Source organism: Cryptomeria japonica, chromosome 3 (assembly GCF_030272615.1).
Source record: "Cryptomeria japonica chromosome 3, Sugi_1.0, whole genome shotgun sequence".
NCBI lineage: Eukaryota > Viridiplantae > Streptophyta > Pinopsida > Cupressales > Cupressaceae > Cryptomeria > Cryptomeria japonica.
The window spans coordinates 379,233,577-379,248,853 of record NC_081407.1 but is presented as its reverse complement, the minus strand read 5'-3'; the positions used below and the strand labels follow the sequence as shown (position 1 = coordinate 379,248,853).

The following is a 15,277-nucleotide window of genomic DNA, read 5'->3' as shown; positions in this document are numbered from 1 at the left end:
GCTCTTGACCAATTAACAAAAACTACATTGTACATAATGGAAAATGTTGAAATAAACAATGATTGGAAACAAGCTGTACAAAGCAACAGTGAAAATGAAAACAATATTGAAATTAGTGCAACTGAAATTGAGTCAGAAAGTGACTTAGAACAAGAAAATCCATCTGAAACTTTGATACATGGATTCACTGAGTCTGCATGTATACATAGAATGCAGGATAAAATCATAGAAATTGCACCCACACTAGATAATTACCCTATTGGAATCTTTAAAGACAAATATGCTGAGGAAATGAACTTTCCTACACTTTTCTTCGGCAACCCGCGTGATGATGACATTGTCAAAAGATTTAGCTACCAAAAAATTGCACAATGGGAATTGTCAAATTCACAAAGACATTTCGCATACCATACAACCAACCTATTTTTCAAAACCATCAAAATACTTATACAACAAGTATTGTCTACCATGTCAATTAGAATCCGAAAAGGCCAATTGAAAGGTAGAAAGCTACTAGCAAAAGACATCAAACATAAACCAAACCTAGAAAAATTGTTGAAATCAGATATTGGCTATGTTGACTTCAAAAGAATAAGAATATCACCTGACTACATACACCAACTAAAGAAAAATGTATTTGCAATGATACACCAATTAGGACCACCAACTTTTTTCCTCACTTTCACTAGTGCTGAACAAAATTGGAATGCTTTGACAAGCACACTTCAAGAACTCCACAACATGCATCAATCAACATTACAACAAGAAGAAGCTTACAACATAAATCAAATAGATAAATTTCAACTCATCAAAAGAGATCCAGTCACTTGTGCATGCTACTATAGACATAGAATAAATGCACTAAAAAAGCTAATAAGTACAGATGACTCTTTCTTTGGAAATGTATTGGACTACTTCTCTGTAACTGAATTCCAAAATCGAGGCAATGAGCATGACCATTTTTTGATATGGGTAAAAGATGCACCAATTTATGGAAAACATAGCAATTCAAGTATTATAGAGTTCGTTGACAAGTACATTACATGTGCAACTGAACACCTAGAACCTAGCATAGCCATACTACACAAGCATCATCATACAAAGTAGTGTAGGAGATCAAAAAATGGAGCTTGTAGATACAATTTTCCACTCCCACCAGTACAAAAAACTATGATACTAGAACCACTAACAGAAAAGAACGAAACAATAATATCAATCGCCAACAATATTCTTTCAAAATTGCAAACAACAAACTATAACATTTCATTCACCTTCCAAATGTTCTTAAATGAACTAGACATTGCCGAAGATGAGTACATAATTGCTTTGAGGTCTACAATCCATAGACCCACTATCTTCTTACAAAGGAAGCCATAAGAAACATGGAACAATAGCTTTGGGAGAAAAATCCCACAGCTCTGGAAAGCAAATACAGATGCACAATTTGTGCTTAATGCATATGCTGCAGCAATGTACTGTAGCTCATACATGGCAAAGGTTGATAAGTCAATGACACAAGCATTCAAAAGAATATGCAAAGAGCACCAACAAGACAATATTGATGCAATAAAAATGATAAGCAAACTTGGAAACACCTTGCTCAACCTACAACAAATGTCATCACAACAAGCTGCTTACATTGTTCTATCACTTCCATTGAATGATAGCTCAAGAAAATGTATATTTATTGACACAAGATCTGACAACAACCGCACATTTATATTGAAACCTGTCGAACTATTAAATAAGGAACCAGATGAGTCAGAAAATGTAATCTGTAACTCTTTAATTGACTACTACATAAAACGACCTCAAGCAATTGCACACATTTGTCTTGCAGAATTTGTCTCAAAGTACAACAAAAAAGGCAACAAAATCAATGCAAAGACTAAACCAAATGTTATACGCTTTATCAATTTCAACAAACATACTGATTTAGAGAATCATTGTAGAGATCAATTACTACTCTACGTGCCTTTCATAATAAACGAACATACATTGAAACAAAATGTCAATACATGGGAAGATGCCTATTTACTTCATGAAAAAACAATTCAAAGAAACTGTACAAAGTTTACATACAATATAAATGCTACATGGGGTGACATTGAAAAAGCTATTCATGAAATTAACTATGAAGACAATAACACTCATACCCAATCCTCCATAGGTCAAACAAGTAAACATAATGAACAATATGACATGCATGAAGATATGCAAACCGTACATTGCAACAAAATTAATAACATAGCCCCCAATGCATTCGAAATTTCTCAACACCCACAAATTATGGACAACAATGACTATTACAAATTGAGGCAAATGTTAAACAAAGAACAACAAACAATTGTCAAGGACATTATAATGAAAAAATTAAAAAACATCAAAGCTCCATTGCACTTGTTCTTGACAGGAGGAGCTGGAACTGGAAAGACTTTTACTGCAAAGGCCATTTACCAAGCACTTCTTCGCATCTACAATAACTCAATTGACAATGACCCAGAGAAACCAAAGGGCCTAATAACTGCATTCACAGGAAAAGCAGCATACAATATAGGTGGAACAACATTACATTCAACATTTCACATACCTTTCAACAAGTCAGAATTTGTTCCATTAAACACTGAAACACTAGATGCAATGTCTAAGCATTACTATCAATTACATGTACTTCTTATAGATGAAATATCACTAGTAGGATCAACATTTTTACGCTACATTGACAAACGATTACGTGATATAATGCAAACGCCTACTGTATACTTTGGAAATCTTGATACGATTTTTTGTGGTGACCTTTATCAAGCACAACCTGTACTTGACTCTGTTGTATTTGAAAATGCCCCAACTTCAACAGAACTTATGCCTTACAATTTTTGGAAAGACAACATAAAATGCTACTCGTTAAAAACAACAATGCGGCAAAAAGACACCAAGTTCATCTCAGTCCTCAACAGAATTAGAATAGGTCAACAAACAGATGATGATTTACAGTATCTAAACTACTTTTGCTTCCGCCCACCACCCATTGACCCAACATTCCCTTTTTTATTTTATAGGAGAAAGGACGTTGATATCCATAATAATAATATGCTATCTATCATACCTGGCGAATTAATAGTATTAAATGCAATCGATGAACAAGAGGAAAACAACAATGCGATCCATCTATATAACCATACAACCGCTCTACCAACTCAAATAAACTTAAAACCAAATATCCTCGTAGAAATCTTTGTAGGAAACTACAACACACAAGACGGCCTGGTAAATGGATCAGATGGAATATTTAAAGCATACACAAAACACCAGGATTTTGATATTATTTGGATAAAATTTAATGACTCAAAAATTGGACAACAGCAAAAGAAAAAACTAGCACATTGCTATGTCCAGCACATTGATAAAGATTGGGTGCCCATACTCAGAGTTGCTAAGCCCATACAGAAAATATTGACAAACACAAAAATTGTTATTCGAAAACAGTTCCCAATACAAATAGCATGTGCACGAACCATACATCGATCACAAGGACTCACAATGCAAGGCCTAGCTTTTGACCCAACTGGCATAAAACAACATGGTTTAACATACACAGCACTTTCGCGAACAAGATCTATTGAATCTTTATTTCTTCTCAAACCTCTAAATCCAACAAATTTCAAAGTCAAACAAAAGATATGCCTAGAAATGTCTCGCCTTGAATCAGATGCACAATGGCAATTTGAAAATGAGATCACATGTTCAAATAACACATCACAAATGCTTCTATGCACATTAAACACTCGTAGCTTAAAAGCCCATATAAATGACATTGTCAATGACTATGATATAATGTCATCTGACATCTTGTGTTTACAAGAACTACACATGAATCCCTCTCAAACCAACAATGTCTTTGAACAGTTTCATAGTCATACTATACATAACATACATGGCATATCAACCTTAACTAAAAAACATTTGTTACTGTCCAGAACAAAAGAACACAAAACAACAAATGTTGAGGCCATAACAGTCACAATACTTCAACCTAACAATGAAATCAATATCTGTAATATTTATACAAAACCCAATGCTCCAATACTAGAAATTACCACAATCATCAATGAAGTAGTCACATATGCAAACACAGTAAATCCTTTATACATTGTAGGAGATTTCAATATTGACATGTGCAATAAAAACAAAACTACAAAAATCCTTCTACATCAAATGCAAATACACAAATTGCAATTTCTATTAAACGAAGCACACAGTCTAAACAAACCATTAATAGATCACATTTGGTCCAATTCTGCTGCAAATATATGTTCTATATACAAATCAGAAGCCTATTGGACTGATCACCTTGCTACTTTCATAAATATTCATCATACCCAACACAATAATATCACCTAATACTATAATAAACATGTCACCAACCACAACCACAACCCGCCCAACTAGCAAACATTATACAAAAAAATATAGTCTTATATAGTCCAATCCAAAATTATAATTATAATATTATAACACAACTATTTGTACACTTTTTTAGCAGCAAAGCAATGGACTTGAGCACAAGCCCTACAAAACAAGCTCAGTTGACGCAAGAACAGCCAAAGCAACAACAAACACCAAAAAGGTAAGCACATAACCTCATTTCTATTCAACAAATATTTATACCCAATTTCCCAGTATTAAAAACATCTGATTTTATTTGCTATAGATCAAAAACAAAAACACAAAATTGTATGTCAATTGAAGATCTGAATGCAAGAAAAGCCGGAAACATGTTTGAAGGTGATGTTCTTGTAGTCTATAAAGCAACACTAGACAAAGTGAACAAAACACACGAGGTTTTACGTGCAGATCTAACAGATTTGAAGGCAGAAATGACAATTACATTGAATGTACCCAGTAATCTTGTCCAACAATATGAAAACAAGATTATTCCAGGATCAGGAATATCTATAACAGGATTTCAAATCACTGCAAAAACAGACTATGATCGCGGAGATTGCGATTGTATATTGATTTTTAAAAAATCATCTGTGGTGGAGACCAAACCAAGTATCTGTAAGCAATACAACTTTATTCTAGGTACAACTATCAAACAGTTACTCACAAGCACAAACGAATATGCCACTAGAACAATTGGTGCATTGGTTGTTGCAATAAAGAAAAAAGTTTTCCAATACATGATTGAAATCAAAGATGGCTTCAGCGACATGGACAAGGCAACGGTACGAAACTATCCTCATTCTTCCTCACATAATCTTCTTAATTTTTTACTCTCTTTTCAACAAAACTAATTTTCTTACTGGTAAACAGCTACTATTACATCCAAATTTTGCACACCACTACTTAACAATTGAAGAGAAACTCAAAAGAAATGAAATCCCAGCAATGCTGTTTAGAAATGTTATTAAAAGAACAGATTTAAAAAACACACTTCGGACAGGTTTATCAACAACTATATGCAGATTGAATGATAAAAGAACAATTGACAGACTCAATGCACTACTACATACAACATTTCAGGTACTTATTTCCACACAATTCTACTCTTCAATTTATAATAATATTTTTTCCTCTTGCTAAAAGTTAAACTTATCTTGTAGGTTCATGGGATCTTAAAAGTAATAAATCCTTTTTCCAATCCATTTCATGCATATTGCCCCAAATGCAACTACAAGTTCGACGACTACGGAATGCTTGAAGAAGAAACTACCCATTGCACAATATGTGATAAAGATATCAATTACAAATACTCTCTCCATCTCAGCGCAACTATCACACCTGACAGCAATCAAGCTATCCATTGTTCTATTGAACAACCAATAATCCAACAGCTTCTGCCTGCTCTTGAAAACATGACCTATGAAGACTACATCAAAGATAAATCAGCAATAATATTTATGCTAAGAGACTTTACAATCACAGGTTCTTTCAGATTGAACCAAAACAATACCATCACCGAAGCCAAACACATTGATGAATAGCCGACAACTGCTACACAAAGGTAAATACAATACTTTTACACCTCTTCTATTTCATATATCTCTATACATTATGACATTTAATATAATACTAATTTTGTGACACCGATCCAAATACAAAATCTGCAGGGACATCATCATCTAAAGCAAAAGAATGATGCATTCTACTCACCATGGCCATATCGTCTTTGAATTATTGTTTTCAAAATTATAATCTAGCCTAGTTTTATATACAAAGAACAGTAAAAAGTCATGTCTTTTGTCTCAATCGAAGAAACATATATGCATAATTACTTTAAAGTCACTAATCGGCTCAGACAACTATTATGTTTTGAATAGTGCTACTATCAACACCTCTATATGTATTTTGCACTTATGTCTTATCAAAACTAAATCATTCCAGCTCTGCTATATCTATCGTAATCATTGTTCAATACTTCACATTCCTTGGTACACAATAAGCACCTTATAGGTCACATTATTAGACATTTTGGCTATTTTCTCAGGCTCTCATGTCAATTCATACTTCATGAAGTTTTGCTTTCCCATAAATACTAGCTTACCTATGTGGACAACTATTTCTGTTATTTATAATCTTTGATTACTGTTTAAATTCCTATAGTTTCAATATTTATACAATTTTTTAAAACTTCAAGATTCTTTATCCACAAATAATAATATTCAAAACAAAAATAAAAAGCTATTTCTTTTTGCATTGTACAAAAGACATTTGAACACAACTATCATGTTTCATAATACTTCTTAACCAATTTTATTCATGTATTCATATAAAAAATCTTACCATGGTATACATTTTATAATAAGTCTATATCCATGCATTTTTTTCATTGCATACTACATGCACATATCATAAATTGCTATGTCTTTTCCTTTTACAATTCTTCTCACCTGCATTCACTACCCACAATATTACTTGCATTTACAAGTATACAATAAATACATTATTCAACTTAATAAAACCCTTGCAACAATCCATTGTCTTTCAATTTTGTCAAAATAAATCATATTTCTTCCTACTGCATTGTTAATCTGTATCAACAACAAAGCAACATTTTGGGTTTAAGAAATTGTGAGCAATATACAGAGATTTGTGCACTCTATTCAATTAGTTGCCCTACAGCAAGGAGCAGGAGAAATAAGTACTTTCGGCAACCAACTGATCTTCCTAATCTTCCAGTATCTATACAAAAACAACTTCAAGCAAACTATATGCAAGTGAGTTTATAAACATAAAACATAACCACCTTTCTTATAATAGCTTTCCTTCTGTTTGTATCACCTCTGATCAGTTAGTTTGCATGTCTAAAGCCCAGGAATGTCTCAAGAATATGGTTCACATGATTCATGCTTCAGCATCTGACCAAACTGAGTTTTCTGAACCTGTGTTAATCCAACAAAAATTGGAAATCAACAGCAAACAGGTGGATCCATCAGCTCAAGCAACTGAATCATCATACAACTACGACTGGACTCAGGGTTAGGTTTCCCTTTGTTTTTGTTTTATGGATTTTTGTTGCAATGTTTGATTGCAAGGAATTTGCCAATGGAAATTATAAGTTCTTGTCATTTATCAAGTAACGTTGTTGCCGTTCTCTTTTCAAATTCAAAGCAATATTGCTCTCAATTTCATTATAATACCACAAACAAACAATATCCCATGTCTTGCAAATGCATACTGAAATTATTCAGAACTTCTTTGAACCTAAATTGTTTCCTCTGCAGATATTTTCAAATGACACTAATAGGAATATAGCACAATGGAAGTGTGCGAGTTGCATGTTGTACTGGTAAGACCATTTGTCAAGCACTTAAACAACTAATGGATTGTACTATGTGCATAAATCGTCTATGTGGGATTGGGTCTTTTATGTAATCAATCTTTGCATTCGTTATAGCGCACAAGCCATTCATGGCTGAACACCATTTCATTGGCTATCACATATTGACTGTTTATAGTTAAACAACATTTTGTTGGCTAAATTGTATTGGATTATAATCATTGGATGCCATATCGCAGGCTACAATTCTTGGTCAATATGCGAATTTTCCAATGCCAATGCGACATTCAGCCATATGGATAATGCAAACACCAGCCCAAAGGTATAGTTTACAGGAACCGTATCAATGTATTGTTCATTTTATTCTTTGAAAAACTAGAGAGTAAGGCTAAATGGCGATCTCCTTGAAATTGATAAATCTATTTTCTTTAGTTTTCCTTGGATTAAGGCCAATGGCTGTTGATTTTCATTTATTATATTAATGATTTGATTTTGTTATTTTGGGCTAACTGTCACTTGGGGGAAACATTATTATCGCTCTGTTTGGTGTCTTTAAGTCTGTATACCGTATTTGAAAGCTAGTAGGATATAGAGTTTAACGTATTTCATTTCTGTTTGAGGTGTTATGGGTGTTGTCAAAGTTAATAGTTTTTTTCTCTCACTAAAGAATGTCTATGAATGTATAATGCACATTATTCCGTATGCTAATTTGAAACCTAGGTTTCAGTTGCGAAGGCAAGTTTCAGGGTTTTTTTGCAAAAACTTGTAAGTCTGGTTTCGTTGTCAAATGCTATGTTTTGAAATCACCAAGGTTTAAGTTTAATGCTTCATTGTGTTAACGTGCAAAATCCTCTTTGCAACATAACTTGAATTTCATTACTGTATATGTATTCTACCAATTGTTTGAGATAATCTTTTACAATATTTTATCTGTTTCATAGCTGTACTCAATGTTTAAGTTTTAAGTCTTAATTTGGTCTCTATGCAAAATCCTTTCCCAGCAAAGTTAGTTGCAGAATCAGTACAGTGTTCAATTTTGAAAGCTGGTAGCTTCTAGGGTTTACGAAAATTTATTTTTTGGTTTTTTGCAAAACCTGTTCCTCCAGTGTATATTGCATATTGGTGTTGCATATTCTATTTGCAAATCTGATATGTCTTCTACGAATTTCCCCAAAACCAGTTCCAACAACGTCAACTGCTTTTGTGGCCATATGCATTTTTTTTTAAAGCTGATCATCCACCTAGGATGCTCCTGCATCACGTTAGCTCACCATTTGTTTTTAGTTTAGATCTCTAATAAATATCTGCACCATTTAGCTCTTTGGACCCTTTTGTACTCATTATTAATTGTTCATGTAGGCTTGAGAGGCAACAAGAAGTAATTCTTATAGCTTCGGCGATCTTAGTTATGCTTATATTTTAGATATATATAGTCACCAGAAGATGTGGTTATGGCGATTGGGATAGGGATATAGTTCTTCATTCTACACTGTATTTTCCTCTTGACTATGCTAGTATTAAGTAAACCTAAATAATTGTCATCCTTGAAATCCTGAGCATTGATTTTCTGACAGGTAAATGGCTGTGCTGGAAACATGAGGAGAACACTTGCAAAAACAGTACTCTCTGCTGGTCCTCAGCTTGTTCCTCTGTCTCTCACTAGTCCTTGTCTTCAGAATCAAAAGATCCACATAGGGGATGCAAAAGTTCATGTATGCAGTCCATCAGAAAAAGATGATCAGGTGAATTATATTTCTTGAGAATTTGAAATACAGACAATGGATCATTTCGTGCTTAGAAGTTTCCCTTTCTCTTTGTATGTCACAGTGTATTATAGGATTTTGAACTGGAACATTGGATATAGTTTCACGTGTTACAAAAACTATAATTTATACACAATAATGTTAATATGTAATTTAGAATATATATCTTAATTTTATTTATCGATTTTTTTAATTTTAATATTCAATTGTATTACATTACATTGAAGATATATTATCACAGAATATAAAACGAAGTAATAATAACACTTTCATTTAACTTCTTGTATTGTTCAATAAATTTTGAAATAATTAATTGTCTGCATTGTTCCTTGAATTTGAAATACATTTTAAATTCTCTATCTTGCAAACTTTCTTCTTTGAAATATGCAAGCAACAGTTTCTTCTTTGCCTCCCTTAATTATAACTAATCAAGAATTTCACACTCAAACTCTCGCATCAAGAAAGCAATTCATCATTTTTTCTAGGTACTATTTTTTTTATATGTTAGATTGAAAATGAATTTTAATCCTAATGATGACTTTAACATGCACTTAATAAAAACTATCTTACTTTACTTTTAATCTTCTATCATGAATTCTACTTAGTTTAAGCAATGACTTATAAAACAGACAAAGTATTCAGAAAATTATAATGATTTATATTTCTCAACTCAATGCATATTGTTGTTTTGCTTAAATTTAGGTTTAAGACATAAAAATATACCCACTTGTTCCAAATCTCATGATTTGACTCATATTGCCATTTTTTCTATTTTTTCCATTGAATATTTGACCTTAGATGGTTACAGAATCGACAATACATTCTAACTACTAGCAGTAAAGATTATGTTAGATGAGAGCCTGACACCATTACCTAAATCACTCTTGATGACCATACAAACATTAACAACTGTTTATTTTTCCTATGCAATGTAACTAAAAAACTTCTTTCTTTTCTTTATCATTGTTGACAGTACTCTTTTAAGTTGTATTCACCTATTCTGATCATTTGTAGACACTAACATTATTATTTTGCTTTCAATCTCAAATCATACTCCTCCATTTGGACTACATCTTCTGCACTCACTTAAATGATAAAGCACTTCCATGGCATTGGCCAGTATTGAACTTAAGACATCCATCCCCATAAAATAAATCTTTAATAGGTTCAGGGAAATCATATATCGGGTCGAGATGATAATTGTAGATCTAATTAGTCCATATGTATTTTACTAAATACTAAACCAGTCTCTACTTACTTTCATACTCATTTTTAATTTAACAATTTTCATGGTTACTTCAGGACCCGAACTAGGCTAAAAATCCCTTAGCTCCCTCTCTTACATTATATTACTTCCTAAATCTGTGCACTCCGTAGATTGTCCTTCCTTCATTTGACGACATGAATAGCAATTATTTAATGAAATTTTGGTACAACTCTTTAAGATATATTTTGTTTTCTATACTTTTTCATTTTTAAATTCATATTAGGCAACTAATCATGTTGGAGAGTTATTAATTTAGATACCTTAAATATTTTATAGATTTTAAACTTAATCCTAACCCTAATTATATTATCTTTACCTTCACAATTACAATTACAATTAGTGTTAAACAAGTCTTGCTTTAACAAGTGTTTGTTTACGGCTAGAGTTAAATTAGGGTTAGGGCTAGGGCTAGGGAATTAGGGTTATGGTTATGGCTATGGATCTATGATAAAAAGTTGAAATAAGGTAATGATTATGGTTAAAAGAGGGTGCATTTAGGGTTATAGTGCAATTAGATATAAATATAAATAATTGTGAATACATACAATGTTTTTTTTTTTATAAAGTGTTCAAGAAGAATGTAAAATATAATTATAAGAATAATATAAACATATAATGATATAATAATAAAAATATAATCAACAACAATAATATGATAGTTAAAATATCACTATATAGTAATATAGTAATAATATATTAACATTATTAACAATATAAGATTAATAGTAACAATATTATTATATAAATTACAATATGATAATACAGTGATGATTAATGACAATAATAAAGTATTTTTCTATTATGTGTAATTAGAGATAATAAAATTCAAATATTAATTAATTAAATTTTTAATATCTTAACCATTTAAACATTATTATTTTTAAATTAAAAATAGATAAATTTAACAATATGTTCCATGAAAATGTTGATAGTTTTAATTTGATTAAAATTTAACTAATTATATTAGTGAATAGAATTTATTTATTTTATTATATGAAAAATGAAGAAAATTTATACAAGAGTTTTAATAGTGAAAGAATAGAAGAATAATTAGAAATACATTTTAAGTAAAATTAAACTCAATGTAAAATCAAATTTAATGTATATTATATAGTAGTGAAATTATTATTTTTTATTTTTATATGACCAATTCAATAAATTTAAATTATTTTTATTTTTAAACTTAGAAATATAAGTGTAAGCTAAGTTGGAATTTAAGTTTTTTTTATAATTATCATTAAAATAGAAAATAAAAATTTAATAAATACAAATATTTATTTATTTTAAGAAATTTAAAATTTTAAAACAATTGAGAATTTACTTTTTACATTTTTAATAGGTTTTATTTTAATTTTTAACTTTTTAAATTTCGTTTTATTTGTAAGTTTTAATGTAAGAGTTAATATTTTAGCATTAACATTTTTAATATAATTTAATTTTATTTAATTAGGTCCAACTTTCTATTAGTTATAATTTTCTAAAATCAAATTTATCTTTCAACTATTGAGTTTACAAATTGCAAAATGATGGCAATAACACTATAATTTTTTACTAATTCACTATTATTTTAGTTTAATATCAAAATATATCAATTCACAATGCAATATCAAACTACTAATCTCACCCAATCTTAACTCTAAATACATATCCTAACACTATCTAACACTATTACTAACTCTAAATACATATGTAACACTATTGGCAGGAACTTGACGCTTTGCGTCCTTGTTAAATGCTAAAATGTTTAAGATAAAAACTAGAAACTAAATTCAGATATTAAGATCACTTATACTAAACCTTATCTAATAAATATAAAATTAACTATTGTCAAAATAAAATAATTAAAATAATAACACTTTTAAAATAGCTACAGATAACATGATGTAAACAAACTGTTAAATCCTCCTGTCACATCAACCAAATACAAACAAAAGGATAAAAAATCTATTCAAAAAATGTCACATCAACCAAATACAAACAAAAGGATAAAAAATCTATTCGAAAAATATCACTTCAACCATTAAACCCCATCTTAAAGCCATCCAAATTTACCATAAAGAACACTTCTCCCTCACGAAACACTCAGTCAAGCTCACATGTGATATGGCCCTACTGTGTACAATTTTTTTCTTTTTCCATACGTCGAACAGTAGATGTAGCATTGAATTTACGCACTATATTTCTCTATAAAAAAGTAGTCTTGTTAATGTGAAAATAGGGAAAAACATGTTCAGTGGAAAGGGACTCGAGATTTCCAAGCCCGTGAATGATTACATGTTTAGTTAGATTGATAGCCCAGGTTCATTTTTGGCCCTTTTATTACCTCTGTCCTTTGAAAGGCGGGGATAAAAATCAAACAAAGACGAGGCTGCGAATGAAAATGGCAACTGTAGCTCTTGTATTGGTGTTAAGCGACAATGGGTAGAGGCGGTCAATGGGGAATCGTGCTTAAGCTCTTTAGTGTCCCGGGCATAGTCAATATACTAGCAATTGCACCTTGGTGTGCAATGTTATACCGAAGAGGTTTGGAAGGTCAATTAGAATTTTTTTTGGTGTATTAGTTGTATAGACTTGTGTGAAGATGAGGTCAATTGGTAGGCTATTTAGAAAAAGATGGTGTTTGTGAAACAAAGGGTTTAACGGAGAACAGATAGATTGAAATAGACTATGCATCCACTTACATTAATCCAAACATTATTCAAACAAAACCTCTGAATCAAGAAGATAATTAGACTCCATTACTAAAAGGCTCATGTTATGTTTGCAATAGGGAGAGAGAGACACGGGGGGGATAAATGAAAGAAGAAATATGGAGAGATAGAGATACAAAGGCAAAGAGATATAAGAATAGAGGTCTAGAGAGAGAGAGAGAGAGTATGTCATGTGAGATACATGGGAAGATATGAAGATATGGTTGAGATTAAGATAGAGGGATATAGGAAAGCGGGAGCGAAATAGATAGAGAGATAGAGAGAGGTAGCATGAGCGATAAAGATAGGAAGAGATAGGGAGATAGAAAGGGAGAGACAAAGATGAAGACAACGATATAGACAAAGATAAAGAGATCAATATAGTTGGGATAGGGAGCGAGAAAGGGAGGGAGAGATGGGAAGAGATAGAGGGAGAAGATAGAGAGAGGAGTAGAGAAAGCGAGAGAGACAAGTAGAGGAGGGAGATGTGAGAGGGTGAGGTGTACAAAGAGACAAGTAGAGAGGAAGAAAGAAGAAGAGGGGAGGAGACAACCCAAGATATAGAGAGGGATAGGGAGAGGGAGAGATAGACCAATACATTGAGAGTGAGAGGGAGAGGGAGAGAGGGTGAGTAATAAGTAAAGAGAAATATAGAGAGATAAATAGATAGGGAGAGAGATAGGTAGATATACATAGAGAAGGATATGGGTAGGAATAGATAGAGGAGTTAGAAAGACATAAAGAAAGAGTAGGGGAGATATAGGGAGATAGAGATAGAGATAGAATTGGAAAGAGTGAGAGAAAGAAGATGACAAATACTAGTAATAAAGAGGTATAACTCGAGAGCTAAAGAGGGAAAAAGATAAAGAGATAAAGACAAAGATAGGAATGAGGGTGGAATTGGGAGTGTGTGTGTGTGAGTGAGATAGATATATATAGAGAAATGGAAAGGGAATATATATGTGTGTGTAGAGAGAGAGAGAGAGAGAGAGAGAGGAGGTCCTTGAGAAAATATAATTTAATTTGTATTATATTTAAAAACTATTATATATTATGTCATATTTATATATAATAATTTCTATTATACATTTAATATATATTAATACATATAGTTTTATAACATTGTTATTACAAGGCTTATTATGTCTAAATGTAACTAATAAAGAAACTTGACTTGAAAATTATCACACAAAATCTAATAGTTTAGAAAAGAATTACTTTGAATCAATCAAAATAACAAACTTATAATATTATTTTAAATTAAATTTAATAATTTACATTAGATAAAATATAATATATAATAGTACAATTTAATTTATACTATATCATTTTTTTAATGTATATAACTATATATTATAATACAATAAATTATAATAATATTTAAAAGCTATCATATAAAATTGATCTAACCAAATTATCAAATTTTTCTTATCTAATTAATTTCTAAACATATAATTTGAAAATTAAATATATTAAAACCTTAATGTTTTGAAATATGAAATCTTCCCATATACTTAAAAACCCAAATACTTAGAAACCCAAATAATTATGAATACATTTGATTTTAAGTTGTGTGATTTTTAAAATCTTCTAATTCCTCTTCTATGGTCACTATCATAGGTAGAACACTTTTCTTTTTAAATAAATAACTATTTACTACCGAAACATTATTTGTATAAAATCTATTTTATATTATTCTTAAACAAATAGTCAAAATAATTTATTTGTATTAAACAAAGAAAATATTAAATTTATAATTTTGTATAGTATATAA

General features: G+C 31.0%; 1 long non-coding RNA gene across 1 annotated transcript; it reads left to right on the top strand.

The window, feature by feature from the left end:
- The first annotated feature begins 7,162 nt into the window (after positions 1-7,162).
- On the top strand, positions 7,163-8,245 carry LOC131045505 (uncharacterized). Its single transcript, XR_009371857.1, has 4 exons — positions 7,163-7,220; positions 7,314-7,481; positions 7,728-7,792; positions 8,023-8,245. It is a non-coding gene; the product is annotated as an uncharacterized LOC131045505 (long non-coding RNA).
- Positions 8,246-15,277: the final 7,032 nt, after the last annotated feature.